General features: G+C 45.9%; 1 protein-coding gene across 1 annotated transcript in view; it reads right to left on the reverse strand.

The window, feature by feature from the left end:
- WIPF1 (WAS/WASL interacting protein family, member 1) overlaps positions 1 to 3148 on the reverse strand; it is a 101073-nt gene extending 97925 nt beyond the window's left edge. Inside the window, exon 1 of the mRNA XM_008568389.1 lies at positions 3037 to 3148. The gene's annotated coding sequence lies outside the window, so the exon portion shown is untranslated. The remainder of the gene's footprint in view (positions 1 to 3036) is intronic.
- Positions 3149 to 12807: the final 9659 nt, after the last annotated feature.

A 12807-nucleotide genomic window follows, 5' to 3' on the forward strand; every position in this document is an offset into this window, starting at 1 on the left:
AAAATGGGGTTGACAGCAGTGCCAATCTCATGGCATTGTCAAGAGGACGGAATGCAATGCATAGAACAAAAGCTTGATAAATACTGTTATTATGATCATGGCACAGAATCACTAGAGCTTCAGGCTAGAAAGCACTTGAATGAAAGTAGCAACTGAAGTCAAGAGGGGGCAGGGGCCTGGTCCAAAGTCTCATAGCCTGGTAAGCATCTCACTCTGTTCCCTGCCTTACACCACAGTCCAGCTCACAGCAGACTGATTCGCCCATCCTTTGATCCCAACGCATGGCTGATGAGTTGGTGTCAGGGCTGCAGAAATGTCCCTGGGGCAGCCATTGTGTGGCAGGCCAGGCTGAGGGGCAACCTGACCACACAGGCAGGGGTGAGTTAGGGTGTGAGGCCATGAGCTCAGAGCTGGGTAGAGATGGGATGAAAGCAAGCGTGATTTATTGAAACACAAACCAGATTATATCACTCCACAGGCTAAAACCCTATTACGATGAGAGTAAAGTCCTCATAGGACACTGCTTGCCTACCTCTCTGACTGGGTCCCTCGTCCCTCTCCGCACAGCCACACTCTCCATCTTCCTTTCTCTGGGGCTTGTCCAACTTGTTCTCACCCCAGGGCCTTTGCACTGATTGGCACTCCCTCTGCCTGATGCATGCTTCCCCCAGACAGCGTATGTTGGCTCCTTGTCATTCATGCCTCAACTCTGGCAGCACTGCTTCAGATCTCCCCGACAGCTGTATCTCCAGTGGCACCCCATCATTCTTCACCCCATCATCATATCAGCTTTTTTCATAGCCCTTATCACTATCTTAACTTACCCAAGTGATTATGTCTTTACTTGTTTACTGTTTTTCCCATGTAGAACATAAACTCCTTGGAGACAGGGACCTTGCCTTAAGCGAGTCTCAACAGTGAGCACTTAATAAGTGCCTGCTGAATAACCAGATGAAGCAAAAACAGGTTGCAGAGGAGTGAGGAGGTGCAAGGGTGACTGCCTTGGAGCAAAGGGTTCAACTCCCTGGGTCAGTGGGTACATGGTGTCTGGGCGGATGTGGCACCTTAGAGACCAGAGGCAGCACATGGCACTTGCTCTGGAGAGAAGGAGAATCCGTGGAAGGAAAAAACAGATGAAGTGAATCTTCCTTCATCCTTTTGGGAGAGTGGGAGCTGTGTCACCCTGGCCACAGAGCACTGGCCCTCGCCCTAAATTAATGCCCCACACGCCAGTGGCAGGCACAGGCCTGGGGATTCAGCAGCTCTTCTCCTGGATTGGTCTCAGACTGTCAGCCTCTAGAGGACAGGAAGCAGGCTGGCTGGACTTTGTCTGATTAGCACCAAGGAGAATCTGGCACAGAGTCCTTCCTCCAGAGATGGGGCTTAAAATAAACACTTCTGATTATGGTTCTATAGAGTGGGGGAAATCTATGTATGGAATTACAACCATATTCACAGCCAAGCAGAGCTAATCTGAGTGTCCTGAAATAGGGTGACCGGACACAAGAGGTCCCAATAAGTGTTTCTATCTCTATGTCATGTTTGATTTCCAGCCCTCCACGGCAGCAACCTCAGATGAAGCAAACCAGAGTCGTAAACATGCTCTCTCTAAAGGGAATAACAGGGCTGCTTGGGCCAGAAGCAAAACAAAGAAAGAATGTGGTCCCTGCTAAGAGCTTTTGGCATCCATTAGTCTACTGTCTTAATTTTGAGAAATTTTTCCACAAAGTATTTGGAAGGGAAATATAAGGTCTTTACAAGACCATTAATGCAGCACCTTTAACAAGTGTTATAGATCCCTAATTACTCAGATTTCATTTCTAGGAAAGACACCTCTGCTTTACAAAATTAATTAATTTCACTGGGGGATTATGCAGTAGAGAAGTTAGAGACAGACTGAAAGGGGAACAAAAATCATTTCTCTATAAAGACAGTAATCTCCTTTCCCAAGAATTAAGGTCAGGAGTGAAGAGAGAGTGGCAAGAAATAAGGTCCCTAGGACCATTTATGGGGTCCAGGGCCACAGCTGGGGCTTTGGAAGCAAGGTTGTGCTATAGAAAAATCACTCTCCTGATCTGGATTTGGAGTAAAAGTCCCGATGCATCCAGTTTACAAGAGTTACTGGACAACCACTACCAAAACCACCAAGTAGTTCAGCCAAGCTATGTCAGTAAAGGGTTCGTTTGGCAGAGAAGGAACTAATCAAACCTTCCCCCCCCCCTTTTTTTTTTCCTTTTTGTCTTTTTTCGTGACCGGCAACGGATCGCAACCCTCAGTGTCACGCCCGTACCGGACCGGGACCAGCAACGGGATCACAACCCTCGGTGTTGCGCCCGCACCTCGCTCAGCCAGTGAGCGGCCGGTCTGTATGTGCGATCTGAACCCTCGGTGGGGGGGGCCCCCCCCCCCCCCCTTTTTTTTTCCTTTTTGTCTTTTTTCGTGACCGGCAACGGATCGCAACCCTCAGTGTCACGCCCGTACCGGACCGGGACCAGCAACGGGATCACAACCCTCGGTGTTGCGCCCGCACCTCGCTCAGCCAGTGAGCGGCCGGTCTGTATGTGCGATCTGAACCCTCGGTGGGAGCGCCACCGCGCTCCCAAGCGGCGCACTGTAGCAGTGCGCCACCAGGCCGGCCCCAAACCTTTTCCCCTTTAAAGCTCTTGACTGTTTCCCACTTCAACTTTACAAAGAATCTTGAAGCCAGCCATTAATAGTCCTCATTTTAACAGACAAGAGAGAAAGATTGCAATAAATGTGAGAACAAAACTCAGGAATTCATGGTCTCCCCTATCCCCACCAATCCCCCAGTCTTGGGGCTTCCTGGGGAAAAAGGCAGAGGGGCCTTTGGCCTCAGGGGAGAAGCAGTTAGCTCAACATTCATTTAGTTTTTATTAGAATTTTTCTGTGAAATACCCCAAACCCAACGGCATGCCTCTGATATAGCAAGGAAAAGCAAATTGCATGCATGATTCCAGATAGGAAAGTCACAGTGGTAGGAAAACACATTCTGGTTTTTTCTCTTTTTCCACTTACCACCACTGAGTCCTCTGTTTCGGGTGAGCTCAGCAGCACAAGTGCCTCGGATAATCTAGAAATTGCTTCCATATGCGGGCACAGGAAAGAATGTACTCACTGGCTGCCGGAGAAGGAAGTTCTGGGCAGCCTCTCTTTCCTGCCAGAAAACATTTCTCAGGCCTGAGAGAGCCACAGGGTGTTTGAGCCAAAGGAGATCAAGGGAGCGTCTCCAACCTCCCCAATTTATGGATGAGGAAACTGAGGCCCAAGGTCACACAGACAGTGACAGAGCTGGAGAACCTCTCCCTGCAAATCCCTGCTTTCCTTGCTTCTCCCCACCCCCTCCACTCACACGCACATCAGAACTGCTTGAAAGAACGGCCTATAGCTAATTTTGTGTAGCAGCAGGATGGCAAGTTGGGGTCTGAGGGTTGGCTCCTCAGAACACAGCCTGCTCAGGGGAAAGCCAGCCCAGAGGGTGCGGACAAGCTCCATTCTCACTGTACTGGACCTGCGCCAGGGTCTCCACAGCCCCTGGGCCACTCCTCAGCCTCAATGCCCTGTTAGGGCTGGGTTGGTCCAGGACTAGAAACAAAGACTCCATTTAGGACCCAACAGAGAGTGGTCTGCCAGCACCCTCTTCTCTACAGAAGCCTACCACACAAAAACTTGGGGTGAGTTAAGGCTGAATCACATCATCTTGAACTGCTGACCTGGGTGGGGCAGCTCAGCGCAGTTTCAAACCAGCAGTAGGGGAAAGTTAGAATGCCCTCTCTGCATTCCCCAGGTGGCCAGCTTCGCGCTCACCCCACACCACTTTGACTCCTCATCTGGAAGCGAGGAGCCAGAGCAGGCTGTTTCAAAGCCACTTATAAGTCAAACCAGACAAACCTCAACTTTTTTTTTTTTTTTTTTTTTTTTGTCTTTTTCCGTGTCCGGCAACGGATCACAACCCTCAGTGTTGCCCCCGCACCGGACCGGGGACCGGCAACGGGATTGCAACCCTCGGTGTTGCTCCCGTGCCTTGCTCAGCCAGTGAGCGGGAACCGGTCTGCATGTGGGATCCGAACCCTGGGGCGGGAGCGCCGCCGCGCTTCCCAAGCGGCGCACTATCCAGTGCGCCACCGGGCCGGCCCCAAACCTCAACTTTTAAAGGCCTGCTACATGGAGGCTCTGAAGCCCAGATGGGGTTTGGCAGTTCTGCTTTATAACTTGAACTTTCTGGGTCTTTCTTATCTAATATCGCCACAGATAATTAGGGTTATAACTAGTCTAGTTGCGAGTATTAATTAGGTTAACATGGTCTTTCAACAAACACTTATTGAATACTTATTACAGATGAGACACAGAACTAGAGACATAAGACTGCACTTAGCCCTATAACATGGTCCCTCATTTTAGGGAACTCAGAATGAAGGGGCTTCAAATTCCCTGTATCATTCTGTTCATGCTTCTATTTCACTATAAGCTATATTGGATGGTAATTATTGACACCATTCCACTATGAGCAACTGTGGACCATGAGCAGGGTCTGTAGTCTTATTTGTGTTAGAACAACACATCACAGATACTCAGATGTCTTCTGTCTGAGCAGAATTAAGATTCAGCCTCCTAATCCCTCCATCTCCATCACCACCTCACCAACTTCTAGCAATTGAAAGAGTGAAGAACACCCCTTCTAGGGCCACAAAGCTTGTGTCACTGGATCTCCTACAGAAATCTGTCAAAGCTACAATGAGACTGGTTTCTACATGCCTGACCCATTTCTGTTTAAATCATTATTTTTCGAACCATGAGTTTCTGCCTGTTCTCTAGCCATCACATCACTTTGGTGGGTTGCAATTAGCTTTTTTTTTTTTTAAATAGAATAGAATAGAAAATATGTTGCATTTAGTAAACATGGGAATTGTGTTTATGTTATCTATTCATCCATCCATCTGTGTGTACTGGGTCTCAATGAAAATGTATTTCTTACCATGGGTCATGGTCAAAGGTTTCGAAACACTGGTTTAGACAGTGCATCTTTGTATGGTGGACTCTCTGCTCACACAGAGATTTCTTCTCAGATATTGCCAAGACACTGCCCCCCTTCACATCTGTCATTCGTGTATAGGAAAGGGACTCTACTCCGAGCAGGCTTCTTTTTGTTGTTTTTAAAACCCTAAATCACTTGTAGTCCCTTAAATTTAAATTTTCTCTCTTAAAAATATTTTGACCCTGGGAAGAGTTGAAGCAACCCACCATCTCAGTTGTCCCTGCCCCACAAATCCACTCAGTGCAAGGTTCCTTGCCTGTGGCCTCCAAATTAGGACTGAGTTTATTCCCAGTGTTCTAGCCTTGGGTCATTTTGATGTACCTCAAGGGGAAAAAAAAGGAGGAACTCACTGGGCCATCTTACGCAACAGGGTCAGTTACAGCACACCCAGCCTCTGGTTCCTCCAAGCAAGCAAGCCACTACTGGTTTCCGGAGTTCATTAGTTTACAGTGGATCTGGTACAGTAAATTCAGGAGAAGAGGGGGCCCATTTTGCACCCAGCTCAGTATCTGGCCCACCTTAGGCCCATCCACACTGATGAGCATTAGGAGGAGGAGCTGGAAGCCACTTTCTGCACCATCCAGAGTAAAGGCAGTAGCCTACACATGCCCAAAGGGCCTGGCTTCATGGGAGGCTGTCACTGGGAACTGCACACACAAAGGCAGGACCAAAACTGTCATCCTAATCAACGACATGGCTACAAAATCACAGATATGGGGATCAAAAACTTCTAAATTTGAATCCTAGCTCTGCCTCTCGTTTCTTACTTAATTCTAGAAGCATCCGGGGATACATCAGAAAAACAAAAAGAGATCCTATTGCTCTCCGACCAGGAAAAATGACCCATGGATTTGAGGTTGGAAAAGTCCCATGGGGCTGGTGAGCTCCACCTCCCTGTAAACCTTCCCATATCAGATTGGGCTTAAGAATGGAGTTGGTTTTGTTTTACCTTCTCCTCTCCTGAGCTTTTTATTTTGTCCTTCTCTGGGCTTGCAAAGATGACCAGATAAACTGCCAGCAGAGGAACCACCACGGAGCTGACAGTGCTGCAGGGCCTGAGGTAAGGGAAGGAATAAAGCATTCCCACCCTGGAAATCCACTTCAAAGTACAGCGTATTCTGGGGACTGGTCAAGGCCTCTGCAGGGGCTGTGGAGAATTCCCCTCAAGTTTCTTCTCTGGCCTTGCAGTTTCAGTTCCTCCCAAACGCTCTTCCTGTGAGTGGGATCATGTAAGACCAGGGCTGGAATCAGCTCCAGGCCACTTTATAGCACTCCCTCTTCCCCCCAAGCCTGGGCCTCTTTTGAGACCATCTAGCTCAGAGATGGGGAACACAGCCCTCCATGCCCTTCTAGCCCTAGGTTTGTGCCTTTATCTGTTAAAAGCTGACCTCCTCTCCACTCCTGCCTGTGAGGACCCCCCAGGCAATTGTTCTGCAAGTACATAGGTTACCTGCAGTCACCCTGTGGTTCTGAGCCAGAGCGGCAATCCTGACCAGGCTGCTGGGTGATGTAGAGCGCAGGGTAGGTGCCTGAGCCTCTTCCAGGAGGGGCTTAAGGCTCTCCATCCCAGCAGCCTAGCAAGTGCCCCGAGGCTCGCCAGCCTCTCTGACCCCAAGGCCAATATGATTACAGCTCGGCTGAGACCATCCTGCCTAACAAATGCTTTCAGCAGCAGGGTTTTGAGATACACTTTTCTTTCTGAGAAGGAAGTGGCCATTTCACTCTTCTCTCCTTTCACTTAACTCTGCTATAAATCAAGCCTGTTTGAATCCCTCACCTCCAAAACAAATGACTTGAGCCAGAGGGTACTGGGGACAGATATCTACTCTCCAACCTGGACTGTCTAGAAGGCAGAGGCTGGGCAGTGTGAACTGCATGGGACAGCTGCCCCTACAACACTGTCTTGCTTTCCCCACCCCTGCCCTGGGCTTACTGTGTTTTGTACCTGAAGGTTTCCAGCTGCATCTCTCACATCTTTAAGGCAATGGTCTTGCCTTAAAGGAACAGACCACTCTATGTTTTGCCTGTAATTTAGCAAGAAAATCATGTTTAGAATATTCTGTGCAAACTCAGGCAGGGAAAGAGAACTGGACTAGAGCTCAGCAGGCATGGGTTCTTGTCTCAACTCACTACCAACTGGCCACTGGCCTCGGGCAGGTCACCTACTCTCTGGCGTTCTGTTTCTTCACCTGCAAAATGGGAGGTTGGGCCAAATGATCTTCACGTTGCTCCCTAGCTCTAGCATTCTGGGATGTCACAAACGGTTCTGCATTTTTTGTTTGAGTATTATATTCCTTCCCCACCAGATGAATGAAGCTCATGTCATTCATTTAGTCTTGAGAATGTAATGGGGTGCTAATCAATGACACCAGTCTCAGGCAGCACATGTGACTCTAGGAAGATTTTTTTCCTCGTTAGAGATTGCTAAAGTCTTAGGAGGTATTTAGAATGATGTCTGTGATAGGTATCGGGTGCCAAAGTGAATGATACAGAGCAAAGTTAATGCCCGACCCAAAACACCACAAAAAGCAGGAGGACCGGCAGTTGGTGTTCACTGCTTTGGGCTTCCCTTTTCATAGTGGGTTGGTGGCCCTGACCCAGAAGCATGCAGGAACACAGAGGAACAGAAAGCCCAGGCCACTGCCCCAGAACACTGTGTCAGTGGTCAGCTGGCTGCCTCAAGAAAGCTGAGCCATGTAGGTGCTTTACAACTGAACACCCTTCACTGGAGAGGCAGAGGGCCTCACAGTTGAGTGGGCTGGATCTTGATCTGCCCAGTTAGCTGTGTGAACTTGGGCAGGTTGATTAACATCAAATTCCTCACCCATAAATGGAGATAATAACAGTGCCTGCCTAACAGGGTGATTATTTGGATTCAATGAATTAATTTAGAGCATTTAGAATATCACCTGGTACATACTATGCTGTGTTATTGTTATCATCACTTCTTCAAAAATGACTGCTAGAAATCTGAATAGGAATAATTCATCCCTGACTTCTGTGACCCTGGCAAAATACTGTTGAGTGGTACCCAGCCAGATAAGAAATTAGGAAACAGCCCCCAGACATTCAACCTAGATGCAGATACTTTATGTCACCAATGCAGTCCTGAGAAATAAGCAGAATTTTGGTAAATTAATTTCATAATTCTATTGACTTCCAATATAACGGAAGAAGTGCTCTATTTATAGACCTGTTTAATTGTTGTCAATAGTTCCTAACATTTCCGTGTCCCAGAATTCCTAGTAAGTAGTTAATAAACCATTAAAACAAACAAAGCTGAGATAACTGCTCTAGAAGAACACACAATTTCATTCAGCCTGTATTGATTAGGCACCTGTATATCCCAAGCATTGTGCTTGGCACTGGGGCTAAGGAGAGTGAAAAGTTGCAATTCTCTGCCATCACATAGTTCAAAATCTAATGGGGAGACAGATACCCAACAAACCATTAAAAAAATTGCCTGTGTTGCTGGAAAGGAGTGGGGAAGGATTTTGAGGGAGGTGACATGTGAACTAAGATGCAAGGGGCCAGGAGGAGTTTTCAAAGTGAGGAAGGGGAAGGCATTCCCTGCAGAGGCTGCTTCATGCACAACGACAAGGCGAGAGTAGGCTTGAGATGGACATCCTCTTATCTATGTTTCCTGGAAAGCTTTTCCTAAAGGCAGCTCACCAAGTTTCTGGCACTTCCAGAGCCCCCCACCCAGCAACCTCATTAGCACAGGGGCTTCAGACCCCAGCGGAGGAAGATTAGGATCCCTGTCTCTTCACTCTCTGCCTCCCCGTCCTGCTGCTGGGCCCCTCCATGTAGCTCAGAAGCACGAATTTTTTCCTTATTTCACTGCTGGCCTCTGCACGCTCCTCATCACCAGCAACCTCCTCCCTTTTCCTCTCGCCCTCTGGATTGCTAGGACCCAAGCAGGCAAGGAGCATAGGGAAAGCTTCTACTAGGATTCTACTGTGCTCTCTTGGGCATCTGAGTTGGAATGCAGAAATCATTTTCTCCTAGTCACAACCTATCTATATAAAGGGTGACTGGGCTTTAGGGGCACTGTCCTAAGGTGCGGCTTCCCAGGTAGACAGCATGTCTAACCTCCCTGTAAGGCAGAAGGTCTATAGGGCACCATTTGCCAGTGTGATAATCCAGGATCTTCCCATGCATAACTGGAGGTCCTGTAATGTTTGCATCAATCTTGAGAAGCAAGAGCAGTGTACAGCTCCTGCTGGCTGGCTGCCATCCGAGATGGTCTGCCACTGAGCCAAAACAGCAATGTGTTGTTCCTCAGACCAGGAGTAAGAATTACAAACTAGAGACTCTACCAGCAATGGCCACAACCAGCAACCAACAGTCGGGTCCGAACTCTCAGTGATGCTTCACGTGGGTATTCTTACCCACTGCCAGGAATCACCCCCATCACAGTGAACATCCTCCAAAGCACGCACTTATAGTCACCTGCATATGGTGTTTTGTCTGAGACTATACAAAGCGTTCAGAGAGCAGTGACCTCTGCCTTCTAAGAAGCTGCGAAGGCTGATACACATAAACTAAAGCAACACATGGACTCTTCCAAGGAGGTTTGGAATCACTGCTTCCTGGTTATATCTAAAGTGCTCCTTAAAAAGGGTAAGCCAATGCTATTTGTGTGCACATGTGTGTGTGCGTGCACATGCACCCATGTGTGGTGGATGATGAGGACAGGGTTGTGCACTTGTGTGCACTGATATGGAATAAGGGTGAATATAAAGGATGTATGTACGCATATAGTGAGGTAGTATGATTTTTACTGGATGTAAATAAAACAAAATCTGTCAGGCATTTGGGCAGCATCTGGCTCAAACCCCATTTCCACAAATAATATTACAAAGAAAGTCTCAGTGTAATAGAAAGAGTTCAGTGTTCAGCTAATGTTCTTTCCTTGACAAGTACACAATGAGATTTGAATACAAATGAAGAACTCCATGAGTTTGCTAAAATTAATCTGATCTTCACATATTACACATACACTATTTTAGCTAAATGAGAAATGTGATCAACATATACTTCTCTCCTGTATTTCTTAATTCTTAGTCAAAAACAGGTAAAGTAAAATTTCAGGCTCATGAGATCTCTGATTGGTAAGTTTAAATGTTAACGATTGTACTGTTTAGACAGAGCCTTATTTGGAGATGTTAAGTCTGTCATATCACAGACATCCCAGCCTCTATCTTCTCCCCATTCTTGCAGATTCCTCTACTCTGCTCTGCTTAGTGTTTTATTGTTGTCAAAGTCATCTGACTACTAGGCAACAAAGCAGAGATTAGAATATAACTGTTGAACTCCTAGTCTTCCGCCCTTGTCACTTTACCCTCTGCCTTTAGCATAGGATGCAATGTAAAAGGAATTAAGTAAATCAGCTAGTCGGTATCAAGCCTTAACCTAAAAGTGACTTAACTTGCAAGAGTCGACACCATCTCTGAGGATTGATGGACATCCAAAACCAGGGGCAGAGTGAAGGTGGGCAAAGGGGACATGTGCCTTCGGGCATGAGCAGATAGAGGCCTCAAGAAAATGCAAGGTTTTGCCAATTCCAGTGTCAGAATATAGCAAGAAAAGTGTGCCAATTCCCCCTCGGCAGCATTTCCCCTCACTATGGTACTCACTGGCTACATCCCAATGTGGTTACCTACAAAGGTTAGCTCCACATCACAGCCAGGGACTCTGAACCCAGTCCAGGCTTAGGACTCTAGCTAGCTGGGGCAGGTGGATTTCTGGACTTAAGAGTGACCTGTGTTTTTAAGTGGTGGAGAGGTGAAGGGCCCTCAGGACTGGGTGATGCATGGAGACTCAGGGTGTAGAGATTTTCCTGTTTTCCTCAGGCCTCCTGTCTTACTGTACTGAAGTCTCCATTAGAGCCGGAACAGGGCTTCATTCTGTGCACTTGCTCAGCTCCCATGGATCTTTGGGGTTCTGCACAAGGACACATCATTCTGAGGCACTCCTCTGGTGACACTGCATCAGGCTTTAGCCTCAGTCTCGCTTGGGAACCTGTGTCTCCTCCCTGATGTGGCACGGCCCCTCTAGTCAGACATGTCATTTTGCCTGCCTGGTCTGTGGCATTTTTTCCACCAGTGTGAGGCCCTCGGCTGTTTCAATCCTGGCAGTTTGGCAGAATGCAGACTTATCTTTCAGCCTCATTCAGGGTACCCAGACATTAGAGGGAACAATTCTGATATGTTCTTTTCTAAACGAAACATCCCTTTGTGGATCTTCTTAGCCTTTAAAACATTAACATTAACAATAGAATAATGCTTTATTATGACAGATATCAAAGACTCACACGGTTTCTTAATTTTCCATTCCAACTTCTGCTGCCCCAAACACAATCTTTTTGCCATCTGTGTCAGGTTAGTTACAAAGCACTGTTATTATTCTGGGCTACACAATGTTGGCCCGACCTACCCAAATACAAGAAATTTTGCTGATTGATTTAGTTCATATAAATGAATCCAGTTGTACAGCTGTTTCTGATTCGCCAATGTACTGCTGGAGTTATATACAAATAATTTTATAATGAACTCAGCAACTACAAGGACATGAGAAGTGGAATCTAGTCTCACCTCCCAGAAAAACAAGAAGGAGCAGCAAGGGCAGGGGCTTTCAACAACGGTCCAGGTTTAAATTCCTATCTGCTGTGATTCACTTTTTCCTCTTTATGTAATTCAGCATAACATACAACCAATGCTCTCAAAGAACCTTTGTCTTCAGAGGTTTGGATTCAAGAGGTTTGGATTCAGTTAGCCTTTCAGGCTTAAAACTCCTTTAAAATTTCTCATTTTCATATTTTGTACATTTCTGTTTTTCCCATTAAAATATTTATATTTCCTGAGACAATTTCTTAAATAATATAATTTTAGAGGGGGGAAATTGAGATTGAAAGGCCTCTATTTATTATAAATAGAAATCAAGTGTTTTGTTTCATTTCAATTCAGAACAATTAAGCTCTGTGAGTTTAGGCACAAGTTTTTCTTTTCCAGTTCTAGAAGGCAAATCATATGCACATTAGAAAATTAAGGAAAAGACAGGGCATGAATAATTCAAATGAATGAATTGTTTTTTAAAAAAGGTAGGGTTAGTGACAACAGCTCCCTAAAGAAATCATTTGGAAAAAAATAAGAAAAAAGAGATTAGAAAGTTTATACTTCTAAAATGAATTATGTAGGCAAAGATGTGGTGAAACAGACATTTTCAAATAGTGTTAGTGAGACTGTGAATTACTATAGCTTTTGGAAAGTAATACCACTTTACGGATTCTGACAGACAGAAATAAAAGCTTCTGTATGTTAGCATGTTCAAACATACACACACACACACACACACACACACACACACACTTTAGCATTTTGTTCTCTATCCGAGCTTGTGTCTGAGAATAAAGCATGTCTGCGTAGTTTGTGTCTGCCATAAAGTATGTCTACTGTGCCCAAAGCTGACAGAATCTTCTTTCAACGAAGAAAACTTCAAATAATATGAATAGTTAAATAAATTATGGAATGCTAAGAAGCCATGACATAAATGTGTTTTTTAATTTGGAGAGAATATCTGTGATGCTTTGTTATGTTAAAAATGGTATTCTAATGTGTATGATTCCATTTGTAACAGAAAAAGCTATAAATTTCATATATATTTATACATAGATAAGCAAAGAGAAAGTTGAGGAACTGATGGGGTTCCTCAACTTGAGGGGTTAGAATTCTAACTTGAGGGGTTAGAATTTA

This window comes from Galeopterus variegatus, unplaced genomic scaffold (genome assembly GCF_000696425.1).
Source record: "Galeopterus variegatus unplaced genomic scaffold, G_variegatus-3.0.2 Scaffold405, whole genome shotgun sequence".
NCBI lineage: Eukaryota > Metazoa > Chordata > Mammalia > Dermoptera > Cynocephalidae > Galeopterus > Galeopterus variegatus.